Source organism: Cynocephalus volans, chromosome X (assembly GCF_027409185.1).
Source record: "Cynocephalus volans isolate mCynVol1 chromosome X, mCynVol1.pri, whole genome shotgun sequence".
NCBI lineage: Eukaryota > Metazoa > Chordata > Mammalia > Dermoptera > Cynocephalidae > Cynocephalus > Cynocephalus volans.
This window is the reverse complement of record NC_084478.1, coordinates 104,885,749-104,909,138: the sequence shown is the minus strand read 5'-3', so window position 1 is coordinate 104,909,138 and position 23,390 is coordinate 104,885,749. Positions and strand designations below refer to the sequence as shown.

Sequence of the window (23,390 nt, the reverse complement as noted above, 5' to 3'; positions counted from 1 at the left end):
GTGAAGGCAGAGAAAAATAAAATCCTAGGACATTAATTGATACTATCATGTTCTCAGTCCCAACAACTCATTCTTTAACAAAGGAGAGCTCGATGATTAGAGGACTATGACAGAACAATAAAAGAGATGCATCCTCATCCAGGGGAAAGACCAGGGATTTTAGTATCAGACCTGGATTTGACTACTGATTCCATTCCACAAATTCTGTGACTTTAAGCAAATTACTTTATTTCTCTAAGCTCAGTTTCTTCATCTCTAAGGAAGCAAGAATACTATCTACCTTAAAGAATTGTGAGGATTAAGTGAGATAAGGTAAATGTCTGCTGCATAGTTAAGTATCCCAATATTAAAATTATTTTCTACTTCCCTAATAAAAGTGGAACATAAAAGATATGAGTAAGGGTTGGCAATTTGGTAGTAATCAAGTCTTCAAGTCTTCTCTTACCCAGGAACTCTACTCAAAGTTTCATAAATAAACATGTTCATTTTAGAATCATAATGGTAAAGACTTGAAAACAATCTAAATATTTTTCAATAGTGAAATGGTTAAATAAGTTATTGTATATCCATATAATGTATGAGGTATGTTTCCAAAGAGGCAGAGTGCTTTCCCTCTTTTCTCTGGGAGGGAAGAGAATTAGCAAGAAGACTTCCTAATCCCCCTCTTCAAGCCCTAACTTTTTCCTTCCTCTGGATGAAGAGGTTTATCCAACTAATGCAATTCATGGGACTCTGTTATTCAGTAAGCCTCCATTCTCTATGGGGCAGAGTTATTCTGCTAAAGGTCACTGCTTATGCATTGACCCATACCTTATTCTTTTCTCCTTTTCACTTGGACCTACATGCTCTCTGTAACTCTAATGGTCTCCACCTCTACTTTATTCCCCCTGAGGTAAGACCAATAGGATCTCCCTCTACCCTAAATGGTCTGCTGTGTTTTGGCTCATGTAATATCTACCAAATCTCCAATATAAAGGAATAATTAGGAAGGGAGCCATTAAAAATTAGGTAGCTTTATATATTTTGACATGGAAAGACAACCATACTATTGTGTTGAGAAAAACTGAAAAATTCACATGCAAACCTTAACACTGCTTTTCCTGGGACAGTGAGATTAAAATGCTTTTTTGTTGAGGGGGAGGGATCTGTTTTCATAAGTGGATTTTCTACAAGATTGTACTATTTGTATAAAGTTATTACTTTTTAAATGGGGAAACAATGAAAAGAGTAACATAGGAAACATTAGTAATAACATGTACAACAGGGAGCAAAATCAAAATTGATAATAAGCCAGAGTGACCTCCTTCAACTCTCTAATGGTTCTAAGATTCCAAAACTAGGTTTCCAAGTGTTCCTTTCCTCAAACACAAGTTGTAATATGGTAGAACATAAAATCCAATAACCCAAAATAACAGAGTTTTTAATATCTTAGGTAAAACCCTATTGCTCCTGCAAACTATTATTCTATATAATAAAATGATGATATAGCAAAATCAGTCCTCGTAACAGGTAGTGTGGCCTGCAAGAGCAGCAGTATACAGGGATTCTACTGCCATTCCATTATATTTATTCATTGACAAATATACTTTTTTCAAAGCACCCAAACTCATTACTAATAATTTAACTAACACCTCCTTGGAGCCTATTTTAAAGTAACTTTCATTTCAAAATATAATGATATTGAAATAAAGAACATTACCAGACCCACACAAACAAACCTATTTTAAAGTAGCTAGAATTTAAATAAATTAACAATTCAACAAACAAACCAACTCTAAGTCTCCAAAGTTACATTAAATTTACATACTATTGAAATTATGCTTTTATAGCAACTGAAGTGTTAAACTAACTGCAGCATACACAATTTCATATATATCACAGGATTCAAATTAACAAGAATATTCAATCAAATCTGATAGAAAAAGTATTCAAAAGCCTACTTGTGTTACACAAGCAGTCCCTATTTACAAGTGGGTTGTATTCTAAAGTCTGTAAATCAGTCAGCAAAAAAAAAAAAAGCTCTGGGGCACATTTCACAAGAAAAATAAGTTTAAATAAAATGCTTATGCACCAAGGCTATCCTGAAAAATGCAGTTCATCCATAAAATAACGTACTATTGTAATAATAGAAGTATAAGCCCTGAACCCCTTTGCAACTGGTCATAGGGAGGGATAGAGTCAAGAGGAAGCCCTGAAAACTTAGTTATTGCTGGGGAGGGGAGGAACATGGATCCAACTTTGGTACCACTAGGAAACCAAAAGCAATGAAGGAGAGTTCCGGTATTTTGGGAGCCAAGCACCCATGTTCAGGAGGATAAATGGTCTGTAAAATGAGCAACTGAGGACTGCTTGTAAGAAAGTATCAAAACAATCCAGGAAGAGTAACTGCAAAAACCACATAAAGACTAGTAAATATCATGAAAGAAAGCATTGTTTCACAGTTTTGAACTTAAAAGGGATGGTAGGTCTGCGTTTCATTTACCCTAGATAGATTCCCCTACTAGAAAACTCGTAGAACAATAAGGAGCCACTTTGCGTTTGTCGCATATTCTTACATCTACAATTATCCCTGTTTCCCTACAGCAATAGGGGCAAAACTGAGTATCATATCCCCGCACCCAGGGAGTGTGTTTGGGTAGGAAGCAGCACAGCATAGCAGTTAGATCAGAGTTCAGCGACAGACACGCTAACCTTGGGCAAGTTAAATTCTGTGAATTTTAGCCTCCTTCTAAAATGGAGATAATAATAATGAGCATCCCATAAAATTACAGTGAGGATTAAATAAGGTCATTTATGAAGAACATTTATTTATCACAGTGCCTGGCACACGTAGTATGTGGTCAGTAAATGTTATTGGAGAGTTGCCTAGCAGAGATGCTGGGACAGGGATGGACCTTTAAGTAGCAAAACTGGCATCATTCCTCCCCCACTTGATAAGTAAAACTACCAGCTTGCCAATGAACTGCATTCAAGAAATCTGAACAACAGGGTTTTTTCCCCTGCCCATGGGATGGTACCAGGGTTCAAGTATCATTTATCTTACTTCTATGCTTAATTGCCTTCCCTTTCCCCACAAAGTTTATGACTTCTTTGCCTCATCAAGAACAGGAAACATTTTTTTAAACAATATATTTTATTGGTGACCAACTATTTTCTCTGGAAATTAATCTCAGAAATATTAATATGAGGCAATGGGAGAATATAAAAATGAATTCCAGATTTTACCAAATATTGCTGGAAACTTCCCTCTTTTAATTTGGTGCAGTTCTTTAGTTTTTAATTATATTAAATACTGAATAAGTCACAGATATATATTTTCCCATGAGCTTTCATAAGGAGAGCTAAATACAATGTCCTTCATCCAGCATAATCAGTGTTATTCATCCAGCATAAATTCATACACCATGAATGTATGCTGTGCTCTTGAAAGATATTGCTTAAGTACAACTACTAAAGGGGGGGGGTGCTAACCATTTCCTGATGGAAACTTTTTGGAAATTTATTACACACAGACTGCACTGATGAAGAGTACATTGAATCTCCCTTTGATGACTCCTCATCAATATCAATTTCTATTCTGTGCAATAATATAGCAATGCCCTCTGAACCACTGATGGACTGTTTTCTTTCTGTGATATAACTGAAGACTACTGTATTTTTATAGTATCTCCTTCTGCTATTAGCTGTCACATCTCACTGTCAATAGCACCTTTCTTTCTTTTTTTTCCTTTTCAAAACATAAAATTAACTGGTGAGAGCCTGAGTTGACACCCACTATCCTCTAGGAGACATAGGAGTCTTTTTTCCCCCTTTATTTGCAAAAAGACGTGCAATACTGCAAATAGTTGAGATCAGTCAGAATACTGAGTTCCTCATAAGGGGGCCCCTACTGAATACAAAACTGCCTTAATTGTACTGCCAAAAGCAAGAAGGTAAGGTCCAATTGATATAAAACTTTAAAATCAGAAAACATGTTATCACAGAAAAGTACATAAAGCAGTAATCAAAGGTGATTTCTGTCAATCACTGTGGAGATGCCATCTATTATGGATTCATCTAAATAGTTCAGAAATTAAGTTTTGAACATTTTAGGACATGTGATACTACAACAGTATGCCTAGATTTTTCTGGAATCCTCACTTTTTCCTTCCTTTATTGCTTTCTTAGCTCCTGCATTATGAATACCTGCCAACCTACCAACCAAACTAGAGAAAATTAAACAGACTGAATAAAATCCAATATAATATTATATGGGTCTATAACAACTATCTGTAACCAGGAATCAATAGACAATATGCCTAGTTGACCACATTTGCAAGAGGACATGGGATACAAGGAACTGTACTTTTAGCAAGCTTTCAAGTTCTGGTTGCGGGGGGAGGGGTTGGTAAGTTTGGTACATTTGCAGAGCTCAAGAAGGAACTTTACCAATAATCCAAGTAGATGAACAGGCACTTAAACCACCAAGTTATTAGAGGTATCTCTAATAAAGAACAGAAACCTTAATCTCCCTGTTTAACAAATTAAGCATAAAACTAATTTGAAGTACTACTAAAAGAAAGTTTCCTTCTCCTACCAAAAATGTTATTCATGCAAAGCCATGGTGTGCAAAAGTTAACACAGCAAGCCTAAGACTGCTCTCTATAGAAAGGCTTGCTTGCAAAGTTAGCCCTTGGCTGCTGTCTGGGAAGTTGGATTTGGGGAGGGTTCTCACTTCTCCCTAACAGATCAGAGTGGTTTACTGTGCCTGTTTGTACAAACAACATGGTTTATACTGAATGCTGCTTTACTTTGGGGATTCTGGAATTTTGGTACATGCTAAATAGAGACTGCCTACATGACCAGTCCCTAATGAAAACCTTGTGCGCTGACTCTCTAATGGGCTTCCCTGGCCAGGAACCTCACACATATGTTGCTGCATTTTCACTCCTGGGGGAAAAGAGCATTCTGTGGGACCCTGTGGGAAGGAGACAGCGTAAGGCAGCCTACCCACGGATTCCTCCAGACTCCACTAGTATCTTTTCCCCTTATGATCCGGCTGTGTGTCCCTGCTATGTCACTGTAGTAAATCTTAGCTATTAGTAAAACTATATTCTGAGATCTGAGAATCTTTCTAACAAATGTTCAAACGTGGGGATGGTCTTGGAAAATTTCGACACACATGCCTACTATACCTGTGGCACTGCACTGAATGTGGACAAGAGAAGAATTTCTAAATGACTAACTGCTTCTCATCAAATGGGAGAGTTGTGAGAGTATGCTGGCAACAAACACACTTATCATTCATTCAAAATTCTAATGAGCACTTATTGTATTCCTGGCAATGTTAGGTAATAGTCATAATGGGAATATAAAAATTAAGTATAGCCTTTGTATAAAGGGGCTTACAGTACTAATAAAACTTGTACACAGTAACAGTACTAATAGAACTTGTACACAGTAAATGGTACTCTTGGAAATGACACTGCCTGAAATACTAGAAACAAAAAGATGTTAACCACTCCACCATGGACATTCCAATTTTCTCTGACTTATAATTTGACTTACACAATTTACATGCTTCTTTGAATAATAATAGGGTTGTTAATTCTCCTCAAAACATTTCGAGAGCAGAGGGTGGATGAGCCTTAAGTCCTGGCAGACCCTTTAAATGTTTCTTGTAGGAGCCTTCCTAGAATTTATCAACTGCAAATTAAGTATCAAGCACTGTGCAAGATTTGTTTGGAATAGAAATACAAACACAGTCCCAACCTTCAAGGACCCCAGTCTCCCAAAAGAGAGACAGAAATAAACAAATCAGTATAATTCCATGTTATAGGTGTGAGAAGTTTGCACGAGGTGATATGGTAGTGTACATGAGGAGCATGTAACTGAAGATCTCTACCATTAGACACCATTAATGTTAGAATACATGTGTAAGAAGGAGCTAATTATAATATCTGAGTGGCAAAGACTTAAAATTAGCTGAGATTATTACTATGACCTAAACTTTAGTTATATATTTTCCTTTAATTTCTAAAACTAGAAAAACATTTTATCAAGATATAATTTTACCTGATATAAAATCTAATATAAAATATCCTTTAAAGGTAATATCTATCATCCTAATCAACAATGGGATTGGTGAATGAAATATATTAGGCCCTGTGTAGATCCTCAAAAACATGTAATTTTGCATTCCTCCCATTAGAAAAAGTTCCCAACATTAAAAGATATGTTTAGTTCTATTTAGCGTTATGTTGAAAAGGAGCCTAATTTTTTAACCGATTTCCTTTAAGCTGACAAAAAGCAATGTTTATAGAGGGGAAATAAATCTTGAAATTACTTTTAATTACTTCATTAAATTTAAACCTCTTTACCTTAAAAAAAATCACAAGGTTTTTCCTTTACACGGAATATTACAATCTCCTATCTTTGAAGACTTCAAAAATATATTAGTTCAAAATCCATTTCTTGGTTCCCACTGAGATTTAAATTACCTGAAACTAATAGCCTCACTGCAAGAGTTCTATTCCATGGCTTGTAAGCTGAATTCACCAGCATGACATCTATGTTTTATATATGTAAATTCCACAGGTTTACTGTAAATTCATGACACTGACAACACTGGATGCCTAAAAGATTGGTACTGCTACTGAAACAAATACACAAAATGAGACCGGAAGTAGCCATAATTTTTCCTGCTTGCCTATTTTACTGTGGTAATGATGGAAAAAATGGAGATAGTCTAGAGTAAAAAAACAAAGATAGCAGCTGAAAGCAATGTAAACTATAAGAAAAAGAAATATTTGCATATAAATCAAAGCAACCAATAAGGTTTACATCATGGTATATAATATAAAATCATTTTGTTACAGAAGCTACTGCTTGCATACTAGCTTCAATTATTACATTTTCTAATATTTGGCACCAGCAATATTAAAAGAAAATTTACTAGCCATAACATATACAGTATTGACCAGGGTTCTCCTTTACCTTTTAAATTCTTCCTAATACTGTAAGGAGTCTAGTTCGCAAAACAAAATATTTATTTGTTACTGGAGTAAAGCAAAAGGAGTAGTGTCATCAGTGAAAGAAAAGCCCAGTGGGAGGGGTTTTCAGTTTGGGGCTCCTTCACTTATCTTCTATATGTAAGTGTTTCCTCTGTTAAATAGCTATGCAAATAACATTGTCAGTACTCATCAAAGTAGAATCAATACTTTGTGTTTTTCTTACACACACACAAGCTGATCTGAATACTTCTGTTATCATCTCTGTAGTAAGAATTACATTTAGAGTAGCTACATTGTATTTGTTACCAGTTTTGATACTCTCACAAAATCTGTTTACAAGCACAGCTATTCACAACAGATATGACTAATTCCAAGTTCTAATTACCTGAAGCTCCTTTTTGCACAGAATCTTAATTACTCCCTGGTAATCGGGTGAGCACTTACAGTAGGATAACTTCTTCAGAGGTTATCAAGGGGTCATTTAGTTCATTTTAGCTGCCAAATTTTTTACTACTACTGCACTTATACTACATACTAGTGTAAAGTTTAACTGACGGTGACAGGAGACTTTTAGTACCTTTCTGTGGAAAAAGGCCTGTGGGTATAATTGTATTTTTTATTAACTCCCTTTGTTTATTCAACTCTATCTTCAGACACACAGGTCTCTTCAACCTTGTGAAGTCTTCACTTGACTGCTCACCTCCTTGCTCCCTGCAGTCCTCAAGGACTTTCTCCTCTGCTCTTCTATTTTCTCCATTACTTCCACTTCATCCTTCTGCTCTTTAAACATGAGCATTCCCCAATACACAGTCTTTGGCCCTCTACTCGTTTCTGTCTTCTCTCTCCCCCTCGAGAGCCCAAAATTTTCTAACGCTTGGACTGTGGCTCCTATATGAGGACTGCTATGGCTTGAATGTTTGTCCCCTCCAAAATAAATGTTGAAATTTGGTTGCCGTTGTGGCAGTGTTCAGAGATGGGACCTTTAGGAGGTAATAGAGCCATAGGGCTCGGCCCTCATGGGAGGGATTAATGCCATTTAAAAGGCAAGTTCGGCCCCCTTTTGTCCCTTTGCCCTTCTACCTTCCGCCATGTGAGGACACAGCATTCCTCTCTTCCAGAAGATGCAGCGAGAAGGCCCTCACCAGATGCCAGTGCCTTGACCTTGGACTTCCTAGCCTCCAGAACTGTGAGAAAATAAATTTCTGTTCTTTATAAATTACCCAATTTCAGGTATTCTGTTATAGCAGCACAAACAAACACAAGGACTAGCAAAATAACAACTCCTGTTCTCCTCTTTTACCTAATTCCTATTCAGTTTCTCCAACAGCTTACCAGATATTTCCACTTAACATTTGACTACTTCTACAAACCAAATCCATTTTTTGTGTCCAAAACCAAATCCATTTCACTCTCCTAGTAACAACAGTAGCAGTGGCTGACATTTAATCCTCAAAATATACCTTGGAAGTACATATTATTTTGGAGGGGGGTGGAGGGAGGTGGCTGGCCCATTCAGGAATACAAACCATTAACCTTAGTGTTACCATGTTCTCCCAAGTGAGCTAACGGGCCAGAACCTGGAAGTAGGTACTATTTTCGTCATCTCATTTTACAGATGAGAAAACCAAGGTTACACAGCCTGCCAGAATTCAAACCTAGACAGATGGACTCAAGAGATTACCTTCTTAACCACTGCTGCTCATCATATCTGAGCTGATCTGACTATAATTTAGCCAACTTTATAGAAATGGCTATTCTCCTATTGTAGTCAAGGTCCAGCCAACATTCCCAAGTTCTCCATTCTGCATTAATGATTTACTTTACAATAATTCAATATCTAGACAGTTAAAATAGAATCCACTGAAGTCCAGCTTTATCATCCAGCCTCTGATGCCCCTCACTGTTCTCCAAACTCATGGACCATATTCAATCACATCTTCCTCTTTCTAATTCAGCAAGTCCTACACACAGTGCAGAGATATTAGGAAGGAAAGATATGTTTAAGTTGTTTGGCTATATGAGCACCTCCACTTCAATTTTTCAAACTGCACATCTTTGTAAAACCCTAATAGTCACACAAACGAGTTTTATTTTATTCGTTTAACTGTAGATGCTTAAATTTACACTACTGTTTTTACATGGGTTTGAGAAAAGTTTTAGTGGATGAAGGAACCTCCTCTTAAAGTACCCAAGTTAAAAGGACTGGATTATATTTCAATCAATATTGCCAATTCTGTACAATTGTAACTACAAGAAATCAAAGGCCACTATGTTTCTTGATTCAAACCAGTGGATAATGAACAAATAGATTAAATGAGGTAGTAATATGGATCTTAATATTTTCATAAAAATAGCTTATTCATAAAGATAATACACACACTGAGCCTTTTGCTATATTATTTTTAGCAGCATGAGAGAATTTTATATCTGTAATTATGTAATCTATCTATGTCATTATGTACAAAGAAAACTGGTACACCAATGTGAAATATTAAAATCCCAAACAGCCAGAAAGCAGATTGCTGTGGTTTGAATGTTGCCCCATTCTCAGGTTGGAAGTTAACCTCCAATATGGTAGTGGAAGGTGAAGCCTTTAAGAGGTGACTGGAGGGCCGAGCCCGTGGCGCACTCGGGAGAGTGCGGCGCTGGGAGCGCAGCGACGCTCCGCCGCGGGTTCGGATCCTGTATGGGAATGGCCGGTGCACTCACTGGCTGAGTGCCGGTCACGAAAAAGACAAAAAAAAAAAAAAAAGAGGTGACTGGATAGCAAGGACTGTGCTCTCATTAATGGATTGATCCATTCATGGAGTAATAGGTTGATGGTATAATGGGTTGTCATAGGCATGGTTCTGATGGCTTTATAAGGAGAATAAGCAAGAAATTTAGCACTCTTGCTCAGCCCATTTCTCTTACCATGTGATGCCATATGTCTCTACAGGACCCTGTACAGATTTCTCACCCAGAAGAAGGCCCCACCAGATGTGCTTCTTGGATTTTGGAATTCCCAGCCTCCAAAATGGAAAGAAATAAATTTCATTCTTTTATAAATTACCCAGTTTCAGATATTCTGTTATAAGCAACAGAAAGGGACTAATACACAGATCAATAGAGCAAAATACTTCCCTGCCTAGAACAGTAGGGAATGAGACATTTTAGGAAAAACAATATTTTAGAAAGATGAAAGTTTCCAGTGCACCTATTTTAAGGTTTTAGGTTGAAAATGTCTCTATCTGTCTACGATGGACTGTTTACTTCCCGGTAACATGTTTCAATACACTATAGAAATGACTGGGATATTCAGATGCAAATTGATGGTAACTAGGGCCAAATGACAAACCAGTGTGTTAAGGTTCTACATGCACACAATATCTGTAAAAGTTATTAAGGTACCAATGGATTTTTTTGTGCAGGAAGAATAGAGGAGTGAGTCCCACAGGGGGAAGGGAGGAAACTTTTTTCAGTTACAAGTGTCTGTGCTCAGAACGCAGGCTTGGAGGAGGGGGAGCAGGCTTCTCAAACTGGTGACATTCCTCATCTACACTTGAGAACTCCCACAGAGGCTACGCCTTGCGACTTTGCCTTAAAAGCCTCTTTGCTCCTTGACCTGCTAACATAAAGAGCTCTTCTATATGTGTCTTTATTACATTTCTCTCCATCCAACAACTGTGGTCACTACTTCTGAAGTCCACTAAAAAATCATTACCACCTCCAGTTTTCATTTGCCAGTGATGGTTTTAATGTCTGTAAACCATTGATGTTAACACTATCACTGATCATATACACCCCTTCCTCGCTTCTTAAGTCTCTTAGATTTTCATTTTAGTTTCTGTCCAAGAAGGCTAGGCTTCTGAAGTTAGATACCAGCCAGAACATGCCTTTTTCTCTTCTCATCAAACCCATGACTTAATGTGTAAAAATGTAATTCCCGAGTCTTCTTTGGCACTGGTTGGTGCTCAGGTTCTCCCTCCCTCACTAGCCAGTCCCCACATGCTCCTATTTTAGTCACAACTCAGATATTCCAGGCTATTCTCACTACCACAGTAGATCCCCATCCAACCCTTTATTTGTAGAGTGGTATCTATTCTGGCTGTTTTATGATCATCAGAAGATTCATCTTTGGCTTACTAAGATTTCGCTATGGTCTGGTTTTATGCACTGGATGCTTAATACTAAATAATCCCTTGTGGGGAAACTAAATACTTTATGAGAGGTCAATACAACTGCAATTTTATCAAATAAAATGCTCAGTTTATAAATGTATATTGAAAACTAGAAAATGTGACCCCTCACTCCTCTTACAGTGAAGGGATTGAGACATACAAAAACAATAATCAATGGTCTACTCTAATACTAGCCCAAGTAGACTCTAAGCTCCTGGGGACATTTTTCCCCATTACTCCCCCCTCCCCAGCACCTAGAAAAGTACCTGGCACATTCAGTAAGCACCCAATAAATATTTCTAAATAAAGAAATAAGAAATATTGAGGATCAAGAGTGGGTCTTATATAGCATTAAACAGCAGTATAAAGTCAAATGTTTCACACTTTTGAAAGTAAAGGAATTTGTGTACATTTAAAGTCAATATGAAATCATTTTTACACCTCTACTTTCAATAGCAGTAGTTTTATTTCTTAAAATTGAAGTCTATTTTATAAATACATGTGTTTTAACACATTTTTGCATTCAGTCTATCTCCACATAACAGTTATCTAGTATGCTATTTTACCTAAGGTATTCTCCTTGCATAACAGAGCTATAAACAGGACCTTAAAGAATTAATTTATTAATAGTTGTTCCTTATGTAAAGAAATTATCTCATATTTTACCTTCATCCATAAAATGCTTATCTATGTTTATGTAGTCTTTTTCTTTTTATTTATGTAAGATAATAGATCTAGGAAAATAGTTTGAATGTCGATTCAAGGAATAATTCAGGCAATTAAAAAAACACAACTGAAAAATTCTTTTTGCCCTAAGAGACAGCAAGTAATGCTTATATAATTCAACTCTGAAATGCTTTATTCTAATTACACAAAATAGGCTAATTAGAAGGGCAGAAATCAAGATACAGATACAAAACATTTGAGTGTGGAAGAGGTAATAAGGAGAAGCTCTAGCAGAAGAAAAAAATTTGTGTCAGAAGGGTAATGTTCCATCAGTATGGAGGAAACAAAATAGGAAGGACTACAAAACTTTTGGCTAAACTTTACCTTGGTCTTATAGACAATACAAACCACAGTGTCAGCTCAGAAATATAGTAATGCCATGATATCACTGCCCTTCTAATAGCTCCTTGGACACTTAGCCACAATCTATACTTCAGCCACACAGATTTACACATAAGTGTACCTGCTGCTTTTTATGACCTCTCAGTCCAGACCACTAAAATTATTCTTATTTTTACATAACAGCAGCAAGAATTCCCAATTTTTTTTTACCATTTATCTTATTTTATAAAGATCAAGGAGAGTTAATTTAAAACCCTGACTCAATGTCCCATGACAGGAAATACAAGTACATTTAAAAGTAACATACACACACACTTTAAATAATGGGTATAATAAACTCACATTTGAAATGAGTATTTTCTCTAAGATAAGTGGTTTTAAAAGCTTTTTTTCCCAAGACTAACCATTTTTTCAAGCATATTAAAGTAGTATTTCATTATAGGAATTGATTTTATAAGTCAATCAAGGAGAACAATGAGACTATTTGGATAAACAGAAACATCCAACACCAGGCATTTTATAGAAGAACTATTAAACAAGGCATCCAGATGATTCATACATTTTGTTTTAGTTGTATTATATGAAGAAAATCCAGATTTCCAAAAATAAGTATCTACAAATATTAAGAGTTTTAAAATAGTATCTCTTAGAATCTTAGGATGTTTTACCACTAAAGATGCAATCTACATTCTGAGTTGTATACAAAAATGAATTTATCTGGTCTTGTAAATTACTAATTTAGAGGTCTTTGAACATAGGTATAATTTTTGTAACCTTTTAAAATAAGTAGAGCTCCCTTTTTAAACAGAGTTGGGGAAGGGCAATTTGCAGAACACATGAAGCACCTCTGACAAAAACCTAGGGTATCGAGCCTGCAAGGAAGATAATTTGAAAAGCGTTGTTCTGGATGACTGAATACTGTGCAACCCACATTCCTATATGCAAACCCATAATTTTTTTTTTCAGAAAACATATTTGTGGGTATTTATATTCATGCTTCATAACAGCTAAAGATAAACTATCATGATTTTTTAAACAATAGTGAGTTTTTCTGGCAAGATGGCTGACTAGAGGCAGCCAGCCCTCAACTCTAATGCAAACAAAGTCCAAAGCAACAAATACATAGTCACCTGAAAAGTAGAGTGCCTAGGAAAAAAACAATGGAATCCAGCTAAACAGTGAGGAAAACACCACAAGACCTGGAAACTCAAGACCACAACACAGAAAGACAGGAGAAATTCCCAACCAGGACTGGCATTGACACTCAAGAAACCCTGCACTGCCAGTACAAGGTAGGCAGGGGAGGGCAGGCAGCCAGTGCCCCCACTTTAGATGCCTGCAAACCAGGCTGCAGGGTAACTGTGTGGCCTTTGCAAACAATGAGCCCGGCATATGGAGCAGCTAAGAGCTCACAGAACTGTACTTCCCCTGAGGGGAACTACACGTGAATTTACCCCCTGCCCCCTCAGTCCCAGGCTGCTGCTGGACATTGGCATTTGGGGGTAGGAGACAGGGGAGTCCAGAGTCCTGCTGACCAGTGGCCTTGCACAACCCAGCAGAGAGCATGGGAGGAGCATGCTGGCTGCCTGGATACACACCTTCCTTCTTTTTGAGAACACAGAGACCCACTCAACATAGGGGAACTGCCCATGCCAGCAGAAAGTGGAGGGAGTGTGCCAGTCATCTGGATCTATGCCTTTCTTCCCCCCTCCTCTCAGGAGCTCAGAGCCAGGCCCAATGTAGTGCTCTGCACCTGCTCCAGTGGACAGTGAGCAGGAGCTGCTCTGGCCCCTTGCACTGGTTGCCTGGATCCACACCCTCCTCCTCTGGGAGCACAGTGTCCCATCTGACAAAACAGCCTGCCAGCACCAGTGAAGAAGGTGTAGGGAGTGAGCCAGCACTTACTACCATGCCCATCCAGAACCAAAACTACATAGCCCAATTCAATTATTAATATAAAACACTTCTATAGGTAAGAGCCTCTCCCTTCAAAAACCACTCAAAAAATTAACAACTATACCACCAGATGCCCAGACATCAATGCAGAGATACAAGAAACATGAAAAAACAGGCTCACATGACACCCTCAAAAGACTACAATTCTCCAATACCAGACCCCAAACAAAAGGAAACTGATGACTCACTTGAAGGGAAATCCCAAATGTCAACATTAAGAAACCTCAACATGATTGATGAAAAATTAGAAATCACAATGAAGTAAAATATATATGTGTGTATATATATATATGTATGTATGTGTGTATGTATATCTCAAGGACATGTATGACAAATTCTACAAAGAGACAGAAATAATAAAAAAAGAACAAAGCAGAAATCCCGGAACTGAAAAATGAATTCAACAAAATAAAAAATACATCTGAGAACATAAGCAGCAGGCTGAACAAGAGGAAGAAAGAGTTTCTGAACTAGACGACAGGCTCTTTGAATTAACACAGTTGAACCAAAAAAAAGAATTTTTAAAAAAATGATCCTAAGAGATCTTTCTGATAACCTTATACATAGAAACATCAATATTATGGATATACCAGAAAGGGAAGAGAAAGGGAAAGGCATTGAAAGCTTATTTAATGAAATAGCCAAAAACTTCCCAGGTATTCAGAGAGATATGGTCTCACAGATCCAAGAAGCTCAAAGATCTCCAAACAGATTCAACCCAAAAAGGGGCTCCCTGAGGCATACTGTACTCAAACTGTCAAAATGTCAAAGACAAACAAAGAATCCTAAAAACAGCAAGAGAAAGTCTCAAATCACCTATAAGGGAATCTCCATCAGGCTAACAGCAGACTTCTCAACAGAAACCCTACAGGCCAGAAGAGAGTGGGATGACATATTCAAAGTGCCAAAAGAAAAAAAAATTGCCGACTAGGAATACTACACCCAGCAAAGCTTTCTGTCAGAAAAGAAGGAGAAATATTATCTTTCCTAGAAAAACAAAAACTGTGAGAATTCACCACTACAAGACCAGCCCTTCAACAAATCCTCAAGGGAGTCCTACATCTAGAATCAAAATTACCATAAATAGATGAGAAAGAATAAAAACGCTAGTAGAACAGATATGCAAAAGAGAAAGAGAAAGAAAATGTATCTTATCACTACAAAAGAACACCAAACAGCAAAGACAAACAATAAAAGGGAAAGAAAGGAACAAAAGAAACATAAAACCATTAAAATATTAATAAAAAGGAAGGAACAAAGCAATACCTTTCAATAACAACCTTGAATGTTAAATGGATTAATCCCCCACTTAAAAGATACAGATTGGCAGAATGGATTAAAAAATTAGACCCAACTACATACTACCTGCAAGAAACTCATTTCACCAATAGTAGACTTATAGTGAAGGGACAGAAAAAGATATTCCACACAAATGGAAACAAAGAACAAGCAGGAGTCACCATACTTATATCAGATTAAATAGACTTCAAACCAAGAACAATACAAAGAGATAAAGAAGGACATTGAATAGTGATAAAAGGATCAAATGCAGTAAGAAGATGTAACAATCATAAACATATATGCACCCAACATCAGAGCACCCATATACAAAAAGCAACTGTTATTGGATCTAAAAGAAGAGACAGACCCCAACACAATAAGCATTAGGGACTTGAACACACTGCTCTCAGCAGTGGACAGATCATCTAGACTAAAAATTAACAGAGAAATATTGGATTTAAATAGCACTTTAGACCAAATGGACATGACAGACATTTATAGAACATTTCATCCCACAACTGCAGAATATATATTCTTCTCATCAGCACATAGATCATTTTCTAGGATAGGCCACATGGTAGGCCACAAAGTAAGTCTCAATAAATTTTAGAAGAATGAAATCACAGCAAGTATATTTTTAGACCACAGTGGAATAAAATTGGAAATTAACAACAAACAAAACTTTGGAAACTATACAAATACATGGAAATTAAACACCATGATCCTGAACGACCAATGGGTCAAAGAGGAAATCAAGCAGAAAATCAAAAAATTCCTTGAGACAAATGAAAATACAAGCACAACTTACCAAAACCTGTAGGATACTGCAAAAACAGTACTAAGAGGAAAGTTTATTGCAATAAATGCTTACATCAAAGTAATAGAAAGATTTCAAATAAACAGCCTAACATCACACCTCAAAGCACTAGAAAAAACAAGAACAATCCAATTCCAAGATTAGGAGACAGAAAGAAATAATTAAGAGCAGAACTAAATTAAATAGACACCAAAAAAATTACACAAAAGATCAAACAAAAAGTAGTTTTCTGAGACAATAAACAAAATAGACAAACCATTAGCTAGACTAACTTAAAAAAAGAAGAGAGAAGACCCATATAACAAAAATCAGAAATGAGAAAGGAGATATCACAACTGATACTACAGAAATAAAAGAATCATTAGACACTATTATGAACGACTATACACCAACAAATTTGAAAATCTGGGAGAAATGAATGAATTTCTGGACACATACAAACTACCAAAACTCAACCAAGAAGAAATAGAAAGCCTGAATAGATCAAGAACAAGTAACAAGATTGAAGCAGTAATCAGCAGCCTCCCAACAAAGAAAAGCCCAGGATCAGATAGCTTCACTGCTGAATTCTATCATACCTTTAAAGAAGAATTAACAGAAATCCATTTCAAACTATTCCAAAAAATTGAAACAGAGGCCATTCTCTCAAACTCATTCTATGAGGCCAGCATCACCCTCATAACAAAATCAGACAAAGATACAACAAAAAAAGAAAACTACAGGCCAATATCCTTGATGAACATAGATGTAAAAATCCTGAACAAAATATGAGCAAACAAAATACAAGAGCACATCAAAAAGATTATGCATCATGATCAAGTGGGATTCATTCCCAGGATGCAAGGATGGGAACATATGCAAATCAATAAGTGTGATACATCCCATCAACAAAATCAAGAAAAAAAGTATGATTATCTCAATAGACACAGAAAAAGCATTTGCCAAAGTTCAACATCCCTTCATGACAAAGACTCTCAACAAGATAGGTGTTGAAGGAAAATATCTCAACACAATAAAAGCCATATATGACAAATCCATTGCCAACATCATCCTGAATGATGTTCATCATTCTAAGAACAGGAACAAGACAAGGATGCCCATTCTTACCAGTCCTATTTAACATAGCATTGGAAGTATTAGCCAGAGCCATCAAGCAGGAGAAAGAAATAAAGGATATCCAAACTAGAAAAGATGAAGTAATATTGTCCCTGTTCATAGACAACATGATACTATATATAGAAAAACCTAAAAACTCTACCAAAAATCTCCTAAAGCTGATAAATGAGTTCAGCCAAACTGCAGGATACAAAAACAATCAGTAGAATTTTTATACACCAACAACAAATGAGCAGAAAATAGAAATCAAGAAAGTAAGCCCATTTACAATAGCTACCACAAGAATAAAAGAGTTAGGAATAAATTTAACAAAGGAAGTAAAAGATCTCGACAGTGAGACCTGCTGAAAGTAATTAAAGAGGACATGAAAAAATGGAAAGGTATTCCATGCTTTTGGATTGGAAGAATTAATGTTGTGAAAATGTCCTTTCTACCCAATGCAATCTACAGATTCAATGCAACTTCCATCAAAATACCAATGGCATTCTTCACAGAAATAGAAAAAACAATCCTGTCACTCATATGGAACAAAAGACCCCAAATAGCCAAGGCAACCTTGAGCAAATAAAACGAAGCAGGAGCCATCCCACTACCTGACTTCAGACTATACTAAAAAGCTATAGTAACCAAAACAGCATGGTACTGGCATAAAAACAGACACACCAATGGAACAGAATAGAAAACTCAGAAATCAACCCATGTACTTATACCCAACTGATCTTTGACAAAAGTGCCAAGAACATACATTGGGGAAATGACAGCCTCTTTAGCCAATGGTGCTGGGAAAACTGAATAACCATGTGTAGAAGAATGAAACTAGACCTGTACATCTCACCATATACCAAAATCAACCCAAAATGGTTTAAAGACTTATAAAACTCCTAGAATAAAATACAGGGAAACACTTCAGGATGTATGACTAGGCAAAGATTTTATGAATAACACCTCAAAAACATAAGCAACAAAAAACAAAATAATGATATTATGAACAGCAAAGAAAACAATCAACAAAGTGAAAAGACAACCTACAGAATGGGAGAAAATACCTGCAAACTATACATCTGACAAGGCATTAATATCCTAAATATACAAGGTAGTAAAACACCTTAACAGTGAAAAAACAAATAATCTAGTTAAAAAATGGGCAAAAGAGCTTAATAGACATTTCTCAAAAGAAGACATACAAATGGCCAACAGGTACATGAAAAAATGCTCAACATCACATTAATCATCAGGGAAATGCAAATCAAAGCCTCATTGAGGTATCATCTCACTCCAGTTAGACTGGCTATCATCAAAAAGACAGAATAACAAATGCTGACAAGAGGTGGAGAAAGTGGAACCCTTATACACTGTTGGTGGGACTGTAAATTAGTACAGCCATTATGGAAAACAGTATGGAGATTTCTCAAATACTACAGATAGAACTACCACATGATGCAGCAGTCCCCCTACTGGGTATACACCCAAAGGAGTGGAAATCATCATGTTGAAGGGATACCTGCATTCCCATGTTTATTGCAGCTCTATTTACAATAGCCAAGATATGGAACCAACCTAAATGTCCATTGATGGATGACTAGATAAGGAAAATGTGGTATATAATATACACTGTGAGTACTACTCAGCGATAAAAAAAGAATGAAATTCTGCCATTCACAGCAGCATGGATGAGCTCGGAGAAAATTATGTTAGGTAAAATAAGCCGGGCACAGAAAGAGAAATACCACATGTTCTCACTCATAAAGTGGGAGCTAAAAAATAAACGAAAGGAAGAGAGAACAAATGAACAATCACAATAATATGTTGAACTTTCAGAAGTAGAGAACCAAACTTGGTTACTAGAGGTGGGGAAGTGGGAGGAAAAGGGGGGTTAGCAAGAAATTGGTTAGTGGACACAAGGAACGATTACATTTTGTAATGATGAACAAGCTATCTTTCCTGATTCATTCATCACACACTGTACACAGGTATTGATATTAAACTCTGTATCCCACAAACATGCATAATCAATAATGCTTTAATAAAAAAATAAAAACAAACAATAGTGAAACCCTGAAAATGAAGATGGCTAATGGCATTTAATTCAAGTAGCAATCTGATATAATATTTCTTATGTCTGATAAGATACAAAAATAGATTTTAATGTTTAGAATATTCAGAAGGATTATGCAACAATGAATATAAATAAGGGCCCAAATACAGCAACTGCAGTGAATGAATATATCACGTCAGATATTTCATCACTTCAAATTTCACTCCATCTGCCTATTGTTTTCTTCTGGAGGGGGAAAAACAGAACTGATCCTGAATGAGAGTTAATGAACTAGTATGGGTATAGGTACCTCATCAAGTACAAACCAAACAGATATTAATTATTTAATTTCTTTATTTCATGTGTTATTTTCAGTAAGCAATAAAAGGCTTTTCCATCAATAAGCTATGGCAGAGAACTGAATTTAAATAAAGAATCTGTCAGTCCATACTAATAGTTTCAAAAAAATTTTAAAGAGCGTATGGAGATAAGAGAAAGTTCTACTTTACAAAAGAATGCCAGATAATAAATATGGAAGTAAGGATGAAATTAGAAAATCACCATTTTATATCAATCCTAGTTATAACTGATTTCGATAAGGGATCATCATCAACAGAAGTCAAAATAATGTAGAATGTTGCTGGGGAACAGCTTATTTACACAATTTCAAAATATTACTCCACATATCACTTATTAATTACAAAGACAAATATGGATGATACCTCCTCAACCAAATGATCACACCAATAATGGGGCAAACTGATATCCATGTCCCTTGTAGTAAATATTATGCACTGAGGACAAACACCACCTACGTACATCCTTTTAAAAATGTTTACCCTGAATCTAAACATGGGGTAACAATAGACAAATCCAAATTGAGTAACATTCTGCAAAATAACTGGCTTAGTCTCTTCAAAATGTTGATAAAATGAATTTTTTTTAAAAGTCTAGGGAATGTTCTAGGTTAAAGAAGACTAGGAAGATACAACAAATAAATGTAATATATGATTCTTGATTGAATCCTAAAAAAAAAGAAGTTACAAAGATTATTGAGATAATTGGGGAATACTGAATATGGGCTCTATATTAGACAGTAACATTATGGCGGTGATAGATTCCCTGAGTTTGATAATTATACTGCACTTATACAGTCGTCCTTCTGTATCCTTGGGTCCCAGATCTTCTGATTCAACCAACTGCAGGTCAAAAATATTCAAAAAAATAATAATAAAGAATAACAATACAACAGTAAAAGTAATACGAATTACAAAAAAACATATTGGCCAGATACCAAAATAAAAATAAAAATACAGTATAACAACTATTTACATTGTATTAGGTATTGCAAGTAATCTACAGATAAAATATATGGGAGGATGTGCCTAGGTTATATGCAAATGTATATAATGGACGTGAGCATCCTTGAATTTTGTTATCTGAGGGGGCTCCTGGAACTAATCTTCCTCATATATGAGGGACAACTAGGAGAAGGTCCTTGTTCCTAGGAGACACATACTGAAGTATTTAGGGATGATGTGTTACAAATCAGCAACTAAGATGTAGAAGAGAGAAAAAATGAGACATAAAAAAAGAAAAAGGATAAAGCAAATACAGCATGTTAACAATTACAGAATCTGGGTAAGAGGCATCTGGATATTCATTGAAATACTCTTGCAATGATTGTATAGGCTTGAAATTTCTCAAAATAAGAAATTAGAGCAAATAAAATGTGGCAGTGAGTTCCTCACACATTCAAAATTAAAAGGGCAAAACAGGTAACTATAGAATAATTGATCAATTCCTTTAATAAAAGTATTAACTGCCAAAATTCCAATCTTGTTTTAACTCATTTCAAAATGGTTAACTTATTATATATAAAAAGCTTAGAATATATTTGGGGTGCTTTTAATCAACTTCTGAAATGTCATAACTCAGAAATAAAATTAAAATTCTGTACTTGTATACTCACAAACAATCTGATGTGACATTTTATAATTGGAGTACATTAAAAACAAAAGTATGAAATTGTTTTAGCAGCTATTTCAGCCTAGTCATCTGTTTAATGCAAGTAATTTTTCCAAATGAAGATCTTGCTTCATTTGCAACATAATTCAACAGTGCCCCCCAAAAATAATGAAAATAGTGGTATACAAAATTTCGTGAGACTTATTAATACCTTTTTTGCTACTATATACCTATTCAGAACCTCTAGATTTTTCTCCAAAGTATTCATATCTCATAAATAAGAAAAATATATCATTATAGTTACCAATCTGAGAAAATTGAGATTTAGTGTTGTTTTATATCTTGATAGCAATTTATGTATTATTTTAATCCAATAACAGGATAGGTCATTGACATTTTTTATTAGGTTTTTAAAGCTATCCAGGAAAACACATAAAAATGGCCTGTAACTGGTCACATACTCAAACATTACTAAAGATAAAATCATGCCACAACTATTCAAGGCATAAAATACTTCTAGATATTGAGTTTTCAGTAACCAGGCTATAATTAAATCAAGTGAGGGTGCCAGGATTTATTAAAATACTACTTTGCTATCAGAAGCTATAATCTACCAAAATTATCTCTATCCGTTTACCTCATCATAAAATAGGGATTCATTTCTGAAAGGGAATTACAGCTACAAAAAGTGGTAAGAACCATTCTAGAAATGTAACTACACAGCAGAGAAATTATTGCATGTTAATGAGAGTTATGGGGGTATGAATGGTTATTTTTTAAAATTCCCTTTCCTTAACTCTATTATCTAATTTTCTGAAATGTATTATACTCTTATAATGAGAATAGCAAACTTGAAAAGGATTTGCTTTAAATCACATATTTGGTTTAAGTCATGTATTTAAAGGAAATATGGTCTTTTGTATTTAAATATTTAGTACTACTAAAAAAAACTAAAAAGCCAAATTCTTAACTACTGCCACAAATCTCAAAAAAGTACTTCAGAAACTTTCCTATTTCTGAGTTCGTGTGACCTTAGTTGAGAAATAGTTATCGAACCCCTAATTATAGAGGATATACAATATTCAGCTGGGGAAAAGAGCCCAAACAAAATGAGAAAAGGATACTATGGCTGTGCAATTTTAAATGCAGATGTTTTAATATTTAGATAGAAGATTAGGGATAATCCTCACAGTTGTTTGTGCCTTTTCATAAAGAGGGTGACTTTAACCGTAGTCTGTAGCCCAGGGGTCCTCTTAGAAGACCTGAGCTTTTACAAAGCTTCTAACTATAACTGGCTTCTAAACTGACGCTAGGTAACGAAGGCATGAATCCATGTGCCACTATAAGCTGGCAGTAGTTGTGGTTCAACACATTCTTCCAAATATGTATATTAGGCACTACATTGAGAATCATTTCTTTAACTGATTATTACTATAATGACTTTAATGTGTAGTATGTTTTACAGTTTACAAAGTGCTTCATAACTCTATTAGGATGGCAGAGTAAATATAGACAAAGAGATGGGCTCAAGAAAGGCTGAGTGTTTCATCCCAAACCACTCAGCCATTAAAAGATAAAACCGTGACCCAAACCCCATTTTAATTTTCACTATATTTGTCATAAATTATTTTATGTTCTAAGAATCCATCTTGTGTGGTGGTTTTCCTATGGGTATGATTTACTTTGTACACCAAGCTGTAAGTGAAAACAATTGGAGAAAAATCCAGGTAAACATTCAAGATGTTTCTAGTCGGTGGGATGAAGAGCGACTTTTGGAGTTACTTAGGTAATAAGAAAAGAATGGGAAGAAAAGATAATGGGATAAGAATGGGGAGTACTTTTTAGCACATCTGTACAAAAAATCACAATCACCATCAATAGAAGTGGCACCACTAAAACTGAGGATCTATACACACACACACCCACACACAAGTAAAATGAGAATGAGAGAACATTTAGACTGGGTGTATTATCAAGGAGCACTTACAGTTCTGAGG

The 23,390-nt window shown here is 35.8% G+C and overlaps 1 protein-coding gene across 2 annotated transcripts in view; it reads right to left on the bottom strand.

The window, feature by feature from the left end:
* Window positions 1–23,390, bottom strand: part of DIAPH2 (diaphanous related formin 2) — an 834,932-nt gene that overhangs the window by 716,049 nt on the left and 95,493 nt on the right. The gene's annotated exons all lie outside the window — the stretch shown is intronic.